The following is a 13,973-nucleotide window of genomic DNA, read 5'->3' as shown; positions in this document are numbered from 1 at the left end:
TAAATGTGTGCAGTGAAAACATGACAATTGTCCTGACTTGGTGGTTGTCCATCGTTACATATGCTAAATTACAGCCATGTCCCAGGAATATGCACTACATGCCAAGTAGACATAATGAACACTGAGTTTCCTTGCCAATTTCCTAATTTTAGAAGAAAGCTTTTTATCCTTTATAAATCCTTTCATTAATTTATTTTCACATGCACGAGTCTTTGGCCTCCACATATGTCTCATGTATGTGCCTGGTGCCCATGGAGGCCAGAACAGGCCGTCACATTCCCTGGAACCGGAGTTACAGATGGTTGGGAGTCACCATGTGGGTGTTGAGATTTGAATCTGGGATCTTTGCAAGAACTGTTAATTCCAAGGGAAAATGAGCATCCGATCCTGTGGTGCTAGAGCTAGGGTAAGGCTAAGGAGTTGAATGACTCAGGAGAGCTCTGAGCGCATAGGCTCTAAGTTAAAGGGATGGGAACGTGGCTCAGTTGTGAGCAGTGCTTGCAGAGGACCCAAGGTCAGTCCCTCCTTCATGTGGTATAACTCCAGCTCCACAGGAGCTAATGCCTTCTTCTGGTCTCTGAGAGCACCCATGTACCCACCCAAACACACACATAAATAAAAATAAAGTAAATACGTTACAAAAATAAACTAAACTAGACACACATAATGCCGGAGTGTTCTTAATCGTGCCTGTTGGTTGTTGGGTATGCCATGTGTTGAGGGTAATCTACATCATATGCTTTGCCCACACATCTTGTGCCAACGCTCATGGCCTTCAACTCTACAGATGGAGGTAGAGATGTTGGGCTCACATGTAGGCAGGAGACTGAAGCAACATATCTCCATGGAGTGAGCTGGCTGCCTCTGTTCTGGGTTATAGTTCCTCACTCCTTCAATGTAGGCTTCTCAGTTTATTCCCCCGTGTCCTTCTATGCAGTCGACATTGCTAAGCTTTCTTCCTTAGTCCACATTGGACTTAAAGACATCTCTTCACCTCTGTGAACAATCATAGAACTGATTAGGGTTGTTTTCTGGAAATTTTACAACTAAGGAAGAAAGCTTAGGTGTCAGAATAGGTACTTCAATGTCTATTGTCAATTCAGTTTCTTTTTCTATAGGAAGTGGCATTCAATATATACCCACGTATTTATTTATTTATTTAATCATTTTACATCCTGATCCCAGCCCCCTCCCTCCTCTCCTCCCAGTCTCACACACCTACGCCTTTTTCCATTCCCTCCCCTCCTTCCTCTCAGAGAATGGGAGCCCCTCCCCCACAAAATTGGTACCAATCCACCCTCAAGTGACTTCAGGGCTAAGCACATCCTCTCCCATTGGGGAGTGACAAAGCAGCCCAGCTAAGGGAAAGTGACCCAGTGGTAGGTAGCAGATTCAGAGACAGCCCCTACTCCTATTGTTAGGAGACCCACATGATGACCAAGCTGTCCATCAGCTACATAGGTATGGGGGGGGGTGTCTAGGTTCTGTACATGCAAGCTCTTTGGTTGGTGTTTCTTTGTGAGTCCCCGTGGGCCCAGGTAGATTACTCTGTAGGTCTTCTTGTGGTGTCCTTGCCCTCTCTGGCTCCCTCTATCCTTCCTCTCACTCTTCCACAGCATTCCCCAACCTCGACTCGGCCAATTGCTTGGCCTTGGGTCTTTGCATCTGTCTCCATCAGCTGCCAGACAAATCCTCTCAGAAGACAGCTCTGCTAAACTCTTGTCTGCAATCATAGTAAAGTATCATTAATAGTGGTCTGCCTATCATATTGTTCTACTTGTAGATTTCTAGGACCCTCTGTATCCTTTTATTTTGCTATTCTCCCATGCGTCTCTTATTTAGAGTCCCAATAGGATGCCTTCCCCTCTGTCCCAGTTTCCTGGTAAGTGAAGGCTTTCGTGGGACATGCCCCTTGGGCTAGTATGCAGATATAAGTGAGTATATACCATTTGATTCTTTCTGCTTCTGGGTTAACTCACTCATTATGATCATTTCTAGCTCAATCCATTTATCCACAAATTTCAGGAATTCCTTGTTTTTAATAGCTGAGTAGTATTCCATAGTGTATATGTACCACAGTTTCTTTATCCACTCTTCTACTGAGGGACACTTAGGCTGTTTCCATGTTCTGGCTATTATGAATAAGGCTGCTATGAACATGGTTGAGCAAATCTTCTTGTTGTGTGCTGGAGCATCTTCTGGGTATATTCCAAGGAGTGGAATAGCTGGCTCTTGAGGAAGCCCTATTCCCATTTTTCTGAGATAGCACCAGATAGATTTCCAAAGTGGCTGTACTAGGGGTCCCACTCAAACTAAGGCACCAGCCAAGGACAATACAGGAGGTAAACTTTAAACCCCTTCCCAGATCTAGCCAATGGTCAGAATATTCTCCACAGTTGAGTGGAGAGTGTGATATGACTTTCTCACGTACTCTGGTGCCTCACATTTGACCATGTCCCCTGGAGGGGGAGACCTGGTGGCACTCAGAGGAAGGACAGCAAGTAGCCAAGAAGAGACTTGATACCCTATGAGAATATATAGGGGGAGGTAATCCCCCTCAGGAACAGTCATAGGGGAGGGGAAATAATGGGAAAATGGGGGGGGGAGGAATGGGAGAATACAAGGGATGGGATAAACATTGAGATGTAACAAGAATAAATTAATAAAAAATAAATAAATAAAAATAGTGGTCTGCCCTCTCCCATGGCTTGCTTCTCAAGCTGAGCCAGTCACTGGTTTGTCATTCTCTCAATTTCTGCTCCATCTTTGCCCCCACACTTCCTGTAGCCCAGATATATTTTGGGTCAAAGGTTTTATGGGTGGGTTCGTGTCCCCCTCCCTCTGCTGGGAGCCCCACCTGGCTAAAGGAGATGCTGACTTTATGTTTCTCAGCACCTGCTGCTTGGAGTTACAGCTAGGGTCACCCCCATTGACTCCCAGGAGCCTCTCCTCTCCCAGAGATGCCCTCTCCTGGATTTCTGCTCTCTCTCCCAGTTCCTCTCACCCACCTTCCTCCTCTATCTGCCTACCTGATCCTCATCACCCATCTCCCACCTAGTTTCCTCCTTCAATCTACTTTGGATGTTTATTGTATTTCCTGTTCTGAGTGAGATTCAAGCATCTTCCCTTGGACTCTCCTTGGCTTTTGGGTGGGGATGGGGGTGTGTGTGGATTGTAGTATGGTTATCCTGTACTGTATGGCTAATATTTGCTTATAAGTGAATACATACCAAGTGTGAGTTTCTGGGTTTGGGTTACCTCGCTCAGGATGAGCTTTTCTAGTTCCATCCATTTGCCAGCAAATTTCATGAATTCTTGTTTTTAATAACTGATTACTATTCTAGTATGTAAATGCACCACATTTTCTTTATCCATTCTTCAGTTGAGTGATATCTAGGTTGTTTCCTGATCCTATCACAAATAAGGCTATAATGAACATAGATGAGCAAGTGTCTTTGTGATATGGTGGAGCATCCTTCAGGTATATGCTCAGAAGTGATATAGCTGAGTCTTGAGGTAGAACTAGTCACAATATTCTCAATCAATCTGAGAAGCCTTCAGATTGATATCCACAGTGGCAGTACAAGCGTGCATCGTGCCAGCAATGGAGGAGTGTTCCCCATTCTCCACATCCTCACCAGCATGTACTGTCATTTGAGTTTTTGGTCTTAGCCATTCTGACAGGTGTGGAATCTTAGTGTCATTTTGATTTACATTTCCCTGATGACTAATGACATTGAGCATTTCTTTAAGTGCTTCTGGGTCATTTGAGAGTCCTCTGTTGAGAATTCTCTGTTAGCAATGTAATGCACCATATAAACAAACAGAAAGAAAAAACACACAGTCATCTCACTAGATGCTGAAAAAGCCTTAGACAAAAGCCAACAGGGATACAAGGCACATTCTTAAACACAATAAAGACAATATCCAGCAAGCCAATAGCCAACATCAAATTAAGTGGAGAGAAACTTAAAGCATTTCTACTAAAATCAAGACAAGACAAGGATGCCTGCTCTTTCTGTATCTATTCAACATAGTACTTGAAGTTCTAACTAGAGCAATAGACAACTAAAGAAGAGATCAAAGGGATACAGAATTGAAATGAAGAAGCCAAAGTATCTCTATTTGCAGAAGACATAATAGTATGCATAAGTGACCCCAAAAATTCCACTGGGAAACTCCTACAGTTGATAAACACCTACAGCAAAGTAGCTAGATACAAAATTAACTAAAAAGAAAAAAAAAGTAACTCTCCTGTATACAAATGACAAATGAGCTGAGAAAGAAATTATGGAAACAACACCCTTTACAATAGCCCCAAATAATATAAAGTGTCTTGGTGTAACTCTAACCAAGCAAGGGAAAGACTTGTATGATAAAAACTTCAAATCTCTGAAGAAAGAAATTGAAGAAAATATCAGAAGATCTTTCTTTCTCATGGATCAGTAGGATTAACATAGTAAAAATGACCATTTTACCAAAAGCAATCTACAGATTCAATGCAATTCCCATCAGAATATCAACACAATTCTTCACAGACCTTGAAAGAACAATTCTCAACTTCATATGGAAAACCAAAAACCCCAGAATAGCTAAAACAGCCATATACAACGAAAAATTCTGGAGGTATCTCCATCCCCGATTTTAAGCTGTGCTACAGAGCAACAGTAATAAAAACTGCAGAGTACTGGCATAGAAACAGACTGGTTGATCAATGCAATTGAATTGAAGACCCAAAAATACACCTACACACCTACAAATACTTCATTTTTGACAAATAAGCCAAAACCATACAATGGAAAAAATAGCATCCTCAACAAATGGTGCTGATCTAACTGGATATCTACATGTAGAGAAATGCAAATAGATCCATATCTATCATCCTGAACAAAACTCAAGCCCAAGTGGATCAAAGAAATCAACATAAAACCAGATACACTAAATCTATTAGAAGAAAAAGTGGGGAAGAGCCTTGAACTCATTGGCACAGGAGACAACTTCCTAAACAGAACACCCAGAAGCTCAGGATCTAAGATCAATAATTAATAAATGGGATCTCATGAAACTGAAAAGCTTAATCAAGGCACAAGACACTGTCAATAGAACAAAACGGTAGGCTACAGATTGGGAAAAGATCTTCACCAAGCTCACACCTAACAGAGGGCTAATATTCAAAATATATTTTCGGTTGTGAGTCTAGCCTTTATCTGCTGAGCCATCTCTCCAGCCCAATATCCAAAACACATAAGAAATTAAACACCAAAAAATCAAATAACCCAATCTTTATATATTCTTAACAGAAATGAGTGCTGGTGGGATGAAACTATGAGTTTATACAGCTAATGAGTTGAACAGGAACCAGAGCTTCTGACATGGTATTTCTCTTTTGTTAATGGCACTACTGGCTTGTAGATGAGTGTCACTATATGTTAAAGGCTTCGCCCCCAGACTTCCACTATTGAGAGAAGGTGAAAGGAGGTGGGACCTATGGGAGGTCTTTAGGTCATTGGAAGCATGCCCAAAGGTGATTGTGAATCTTTCTGTTTGTTATCTTTCTTGTTGTTATGAGGAAACACCCAATAAATTCAACTTAAAGAAGAAAGGGATTATATTGAATCAAGCAATACATCGTGGTGGGGAAGGCACAGGAGCGAGAGCATTAGGTGACTGATGACACTACTTCTGTAGTCAGAGAAAGAGAGAGAAAACAGACGTGTTAGTTTGCTTTCTCCCAACCAGCAAAATGCTGTCACCTAACTCAACGTGATCTTGCCACCTGGGTTAAACCTGTATGGAGACAATCTAGTGAACATACCCAGAGGTTTGGCTCTTCAGTGGTCCTAAATCTTGTTAATTTCACAATGAACATGAACCATTTTAAACCCCAATCTTCTTATATTTGTTTCTGCACATAAGGTAAGTGGTTTCCGTCTGCCACACATTGTCACCATGATGTACAGCTTTGCCAAAGACCTAAAACAATGGCACCAAATAAATGACAATGGCACCAAATAAATGATCATGGACTGGAAATTTGAAATTATTAGTTTAGAAAAAGAGCTTTTTTCCCTGAATTAATTACCTCGGGCATTTGTTATAGTGACAGAAAGTTGACTCCAATGAAGGAAAAGCCTTTTTCCTATTCGTTTTCTAATCTGAATTATTTTCCTTGGCCATCTGGGTTCATCACCATTGAAATGAAGACTGGGGGACAGACAGATGTCATCTACCTTGCTGGTTTATGCTTTGATTTTCCTTTAAGACTGGGTGAAGGAGTCTCCTTTTCAAGGAGTTGTTTCCTTACTGAAACTCAGTGGGGTTTCTCACCAGGACTACAGACTCTGACTTTGACTAGCTATTCTTCTCATAGTCTTGACGAGGTTTTCCTCACACCGGTCCTATGAGGAAGATACTGTGGTTGCTAAGCTCTCAGAGAACCCTGGATCCAGAGACCCTGCTGTCAAGCACTTGCCCATCTCACACTGTGTTCACAATTGCTACTCCCTCAGCCTTGAGGGATCAGTTCTAGAAGAGATGGTGCAGAAGCTCTGAGGCACTGAGATAACTAGTGTTTGACTGAACTGCAAGATTTCAGACATATTGACTTTTTCTTTGACGTAAATCAAGAGGCAGATGCAGATATTTTTGAGTTTGGGTATAATGCAAAATTGGCTCAGTTTCGAAGAAAGATGATCCATATGATGAGCTCAGGAGCCAGTCGATTGGGTTGTGCTTGATCAGGTGGAAATCATAAAACCAAAATGGCCTATATTATAAATTAGATCTGCTTATGAATATGTATTGAGTATATACATAAAATAGCAACCATCATTCAATGTTAAGGTCTACGGAAGGCACTATATATATATTCGTGATACAAAATCCCTGTCCTTACATCGATATGATTAGAAAATTTGGACCAAAGTAACATTATATGATATACCCAGAAGTATCAAACCCTTTATCCAGAAAAGCCCAGCACCCCGAAGAGGCAGAGGCTCAATACAGGAGGAGAGGTCATGACGGCTGTTTTTGAATGGGAAACAGCAGAAAGCTCACTGGAAAAGAGAATTTGGATGGAACCCTCTAGGATAGAAATGAACAGACAATGCGTACATATTAGGGAAGGGTGTTCTGGATTTCAGTCCCAGTAAAAGAGAATATCCTGAGCACAAAGGCACACGTTTGCTAAGTAGTAAAACACCGCGTGTGCCAAATGGCCTAAAGCAAGTTATGAATCTCCTCTTTCTCATTTCCCTCAACTACATAAAACCTGGGTGTCAATTGTGATCTATCTCTTGAGACGGATGAAAACTTATGACAGTGCATGTCCCACCCCCACCCCCCACCCGCGCCCCACTCCACCACAGTCCTACAGCTGATGAAGATTCAGGGCTCTCTCCCATAGGGACTTTCAAGAGGTTCTGTCGCCAAGTTTCTGCAGCCCCAATGCCACTCCCCCTCTGTCTCCTGTAGCTTCACCTGACATGAAAACCTAGCCCTTTCCTAAACATCACAGAAAACCATGTCCCGTGCAAGCAGGAGTATTGAAGCATTGGACACAAAGAGAGACTGGAGGGAGGGCAGGCAGCCTGCACAGCAGTAACAAGGCCAACACGCCAAATGGGGCAAGTCTAGAAGGGTAGCTGTTCTTTCTAGTTAGGCTAACCTTCAACATGCTGCCTCCTTTCTTCCCCCTTTTTTTCTTCTAGTTGCAAAAAAATAGTATCCATGTTTTCTCCTGCCCTTTTCTCCTCCAACATCACAAAAATCCCAACTACCCCAGGAATATCTCTCAAAGTATGTTCTGGGACAAACATAGTGGCATCGCTAAACACTGCTATGGAGCCAGACTAAGGAAAACACTAGTTTCTCATCTATCTGTGTTTAAATGGAAGGCAATTACATTAGCTTTGTTAGGTTATTGGAAAGGCTACATAAAAGGGTACTTGGCTAGCTTGGGCAGCAGCACTGACATAAATTGAATGTTAAATAAACAGGAGTGATGATGGTGCAATTACTGTGGTGATGACAGTGTCTGACAACTCACTTTGTTACAGTTTGAAGTCTGGTGACTTTGGGACTTCATTTAGAGATGAAAGTCTAGGAGAGTTCTTTACCAGTGAGCAACACGAAACAAACAAACCCCTAGATGCTTGGGGTGGGGCAACAGGGCACAGAGAAGAGTGAGAGACACAAAGCTATGCAACCAAATTTTACCTAATTAGGATTCAGATCTCAGCGTAACCCCGACAGTGAATGGCACTTGTGACCTGCCTCATAGCACACAGTACGAAGCTGCAGAGTGCCACAGACAGCACAGATGAATTCTGGTTAAAGATGAGGCTGTAGGCACATTAGTCCTCTCTCTGCCACCTTCAAAAATCTCAAAACGAACCCAAAACATAAAATATATTTATTTTAGTTGCCAGCAAAATAAGGACATGGCTACAAACTTTAGCCACAGATCATGTTGCAAACTTGGCAACTGTTGTGAAATATGGACTAAAATAAGGAAAAACACGAAGAAACAGCAACATACTCTCAGATCTTTGCTAAGATGGACACTTTCCCCAGACCAGATGTGATTGTCCAATGGTATACAATTGATGTGAGATCCAGAACATAGACGATCACAGTGGAAAAAGACTTTCCCGGTAGGAACTCAGCTTCACAACCCAGAGTAACCCAGGCAGAGAAGAGGAACCCAGTGATGTGCACTGTAACAACTGTTTATCCAGAGACATCAGAGGTGAAGACAGATAAAGAAAGAGGGAAAACATTCATCTTTTTACCAACCTTTCCTTTTTACATATGTATGGTGTCTGTGTGTGTGTGTGTGTGTGTGAGAGAGAGAGAGAGAGAGAGAGAGAGAGAGAGAGAGAGAGAGAGAGAGAGAGAGAGAGAGGAGGGGGGCACATTGTGCATGAAAGCATGCATGCACATGTGGAATCCAGACATTGAAGTTTGATATCTTCCTTGATCCTTCTATACTTTCTATATTGAAGCAGAATCTCCCATTCAAAACTGTGACATGTCAGTTTGGCTATTCGAGCTTGCCAGCTTGCTCTCAGAATTCCCCATCTGCCTTCTAAGTGCTGGGATTACAAGAAGACCATCATGCACGCACACCTCAGTGCTCAGGATCTGAATTCTGGTCCCCATAGTTATGTAGCAAGTGCTTTGATCTCTGAGCCTTCCCCTCAGATGTGCAATTACTGATCTCTTTATTACTGAACAGGGATGGAAGTTGATAGTCCCTGATGAGGAAAAATAATGAAGTTGATGGGAAGTTGTGGGTATTAATACACTATGAGCTATGTAGCCCATGCTGGCTTTGAACCTCCTGCCTTCACCCAACTTCTAGGATTATAGCCATATACCAAGGTACACACCCACAGACTACTTTTCAATGAAAAAAAATATTGAATAATTAGAAGGAAAAAGCCTATAGACTTGCTTTAAAATGAGAAAGAAAAATGAATATAAGACAAAGAAAAATAAATTAAGAGAAATTATCCAAGGAAACAGAGAAAGAGTCTATATAAAGAATTCCTTATTGCCTCAAAGGAATCATATGTGGGAGATAACTGCAAAAGACAAATACTGCACAGAAGAAATCCACACACTATAAACAGCAAGAAAAAACTAACTTGAATGAAGATGCATCTCAGTGGTAGAGCCCTCACCTAGCATGCCTGATGCTCTGGGTTCAATCTCCAGCACCAAAACTAAACAAAACTAAAACAAAACAAAACAAACACACTGTAAAATCCCTAATTTAAAATAGACATCCATTTATTCAGTCAGTCACACCCCTTAGATGCTGATGACCTGATCGGCAGTGCTAACTGGACAACATCTGTTCCTTCATATGGATCAGGTAGGAAAGAGGAAGTAGACAGTGAAAAAAATGTAGATTAAAATTTGATAGACTAATAGAAAGCATAAAACAGGATGACACATGAGTGTAAAAAGGTTTTGGGTAGCAAGGAAGATTCTCTGTGGTCATATGAACCATATTATTATATGAATGATTAAGGCCCACAATTATTTTGGGGAAATCGTTGACTTTGACTGATTTTATGAAGATTTGGAAGAAATATACATTCAGTAAAAAAAGAAAAGCCACACCTTGAACTTTGACCTTTGCATGGACACTCCCCATGTTGGCAAGGGTGGCTAAGAACATACAGCTCTAAGTCACACATAAGTCCCCAGGACAGGGACAACTCACATTCCGCTGTGCTACGTTTCTAAGCTTTGATGTTTGAGGGCTAAGAGTAGAAAATGTGACGAAAACATCATACGAAGTTAAGGAGTGTCTGCATAACAATAGTAACTATAACAGATTATTTTAAAAGACTAAAATGGTAGGTAAACAATATAGAATAAATATATAATTGTGGCTCACATTAAAAAAGTAAAGACAGAAAATTAATTGAAGATACAAGGAAAATCTGTTCCTAAATAAATGCTTATGTTTTAGATGAAAAGAGTGATGCCCTCTGCAATTCTGACATTTGAATGGTCAACACTAACACGTAAGATCAGCCTGTGTAACCAGCCCTCTGGGACAGTCTTGTGGCTTGGCTTGCGCTACATCGTGATTTGCGCTAGCTCACACAGTGGAAACGATGTGTCAGCTTTGAGACTAAGCCTGAAGAAGCCATGTACAGCATCCTCCTGCATCTGCTCCCACACTGGGAGCAAATATGAGAATGCTACAGGGACAGGGAGAAGGCAGGGCCTGGGTACCTCCACTGCCATCGAGACATAAGTAATTGGCACACGTGCAGGAGAAGTGACTGTGGGCCAATCAGCCTCCAGCTGCTCCACACTGTGACCCATTCAGGCAGGATCAGCCAAGCCACACAGACCCATCCACAGTGGCAAGTGGATACGTAGGAAATGGATCATTAGGCAACAAAAGCAACAGTCGTCTGCTTTTTCAAAAATCTTTTTGTTACCTATAAAAAGATAATTTTAAAAATAATGTCTTTTATAATGAAATATTTACCTGGATTTCAGCACAGATTAGCATAATCTCCCAGCATCTGGACAGAATTGGCTCCAGGACCTACAGATATAAAAATCTGGTACTGTTCTGGTCTCCCATATAAGTGACATAATATTTACATATAACCTAGGCAATCCTATTTAGATCAATTATAATAGTTACTATATTATAAAATAATTATGTGATATTATTTGGGGACTAAGCACAAGAGAAAATTCTGTGAGTGTTTGTATAAGTGCAGGTATTTTTTTTTTTAAAGCTGTTCTCAGTCTATGGATAGCTGAGTCCCCAAAGTATCTGGAGAGCCAATTGTACCTTGTAGTTTCTTTTTCTTCTGTTCAGTTAAAGTGGGATTACATTTCATCTTTTTATGTAAACAGCACTGAACATTTTATTAATACTTTTAAGAACTGGGTACATTTCAGGCAATTCTAACCACTTTGTATTTTAGCTATACTTCTGCCTAAAGAGACACCAATACCTGGCCCTTCCTAATGGTAAGGCTTTGTATAATTTTTGCACTGTTCTTCATTGTGCTGTATATTGTTTACATTTACTGTAAGGGGCATTGCTTTGATGTTATTGGGAGAAAAAAAAACAGTAGAATCTTTTGACAGGGAGCTGGGGAAAAACCCAGCAAAGTATGGGGACATGTTGAAAGGATGAAAATAGAATCTCAACTGATCTTTCTGTTGAAGAACGAATGTTCATTGGAAGCTGCTGAAATGAAGGCTCTTTAGATTATTAAGAAATACAGAATCGGTGTCAATAAACAGCTGATTCTTGCACTGTGTTTATGGAAAACGCCAACCACAGAAGAAGCAGAGAGAAGGCCAAAGGGAACCTTTTGTGCTACTTTGCGTTTAGGTTTAAAATGACTTCAAAACAGAAAAGAAAATGGACGGCACTAACTTGTGTAATTAGTAAGTTAAAATTTGATCTTGCTTATCTATCTTTGAAAAGTAAAACCTATTATTCTTTGTAGAAGAAACAAGGGACAATTTTAAATAACCTCTAATTCAAGTGTGTTATTTTAAAACAGTTGCTAGGCACATGCTGGGTTTTTAGATTTTGCTTTTTGAGAGAGCGGTGAGAATTGGACCAGGCCTTCACATCTGCTGGGCAAATGCTTTATGCTCAACTGTCTTCTCAGATCCTGTTTTATTTATAGGTTTTAGAATTTATATTTTAAAAAATAACATCTTCTTAGGATTTAGGGTATCAACAAGAGGATTTATTGATATAAATGTTCAGTTTCTTTACCGTTCTTCTATTGTTTTCAGCTAATATTTGACCTGTCGAGGACCCAATTAGTTTTATGTTCTCCAAATAAAACTTTGTATATTTCACCCACCTTTAAAATAATTATAAACATGCTTCCAGCTTAAAGTTAAGATTCTGTTTAATCAGAGCAACAGTTTAGCAACAACATGGTGTGCCCCACATTAGCAAAAGATGATGAACACACAATATGTACTGAAAGTTGCAGAAGTTTGAGTTTGAGTTTGGGCCGCACTGAGGGAGCCACTGGTCCTGGCTGCAAAGGCGGTGTCTTGAAATGAGTGACACTCTGGTTTCCATCAGTTTCATACCATTACCCACAATATCCATACACTAATGCCAAAACATGCTGGAAACATATAAACAAACAGCTCTGACACATTCCAAACGCTTCACGAAGCATCTATTTTTAGGAAGAGAATCATTTCTTTCCAGATGCATTTATAAAGCAAATCCCCTGGTGGATTCTGACCCAAATAGAAAGACGACAATGTAGAAACCTTAGAAACGTGGACCTGATGAAATAAAATTCCCTTTCTTTCATTTAGAACAAGCACTTGCTTCTTTCTTATTAAAACAAACAAACAACAACAGCAGTAACTCACACCGGGAATATTACGTTTGTTTACAGAAGTTGCATCCGAGACTTCTAAAATACTACCTTCCAGTCAAATGTCAGGAATGTTAATGAGCACAAGGAATGGGAGTGGACAGAGGCAACCACGGGGCAGGCCATCCCTCCCAGGGCAGAGGCAACCACAGGGCAGGCCATCCCTCCTAGCTCCCTGTGCAAACAGCCCTGCGTCTCACATTCCACAGAGGCTACACAGGGGTGTACTTTCAACAGAGATAATAAATGACGAGGCATGCTGCAAAGAAGATAGGCAGAGTTTTACAAAAATGTTCCCTGAACAAACACATTCTTCAAAACTGCCTTTAAAAAAAAAAAAAAAAAAAAAAAAAAAAAAAAAAAAAAAAAAATCCTGGGTTTAAATTATCTGGCTTAATGTGTATTTCAGTTAGACTCCAGCATTTCCTGTTTTGTTCATTCTCTGAATTAGTTTGCCGTCTCTGTTAAGATGGCTTCTGCAAAAAAAAGAAAGAAAGAAAGAAAGAAAGAAAATTACAAAATCCAGGCATATTTTTAAAGCGCGTGGGCAAGTTTTCCCATCCTAAACCCTCTCCTATTAAGTTGCAAGCCCATTAGTGCAGGTGTGGAATGGGGCGGCTCAGACACTGAACAAAGGAGCTCTTAGCCCTCCGCACTCTCATAGCTTACCATATTTATTGGGGTGCAGGAAATTTAAAGTAGGTTAAGTTTGACAATTAATAACCCTTTAGTCCTTTTAGTCTGTAAGTTTCATCAAAACCATCTCTTCTTCTGAGCCATGTCATCCTAAGTTCAACAGAGAGGACTTAGCAGTCAACCCAACGGTACACTCTGTCTGTCCTGTCCATCAGTGTCACAATTGCCTTAGAGGCTTCAAGGAGCATTTTATAACCCCATAGATCACAGTTCAGCCCATTTAAAAGAGACACCAGTTAATAATTTTAAATTATACAAATCAATAATTAAGTCAGCTTCCCTAGGAGTAAAAACAAAGATAGCAAAAAAGCAAAGATAGCAAAATGTTAGATTTTCAAGAAAAATCACTGAACATGAATGCATATG

This window comes from Acomys russatus, chromosome 1 (assembly GCF_903995435.1).
Source record: "Acomys russatus chromosome 1, mAcoRus1.1, whole genome shotgun sequence".
In the NCBI taxonomy this organism is placed as follows: domain Eukaryota; kingdom Metazoa; phylum Chordata; class Mammalia; order Rodentia; family Muridae; genus Acomys; species Acomys russatus.
Note: the sequence above shows the minus strand (reverse complement) of the source record.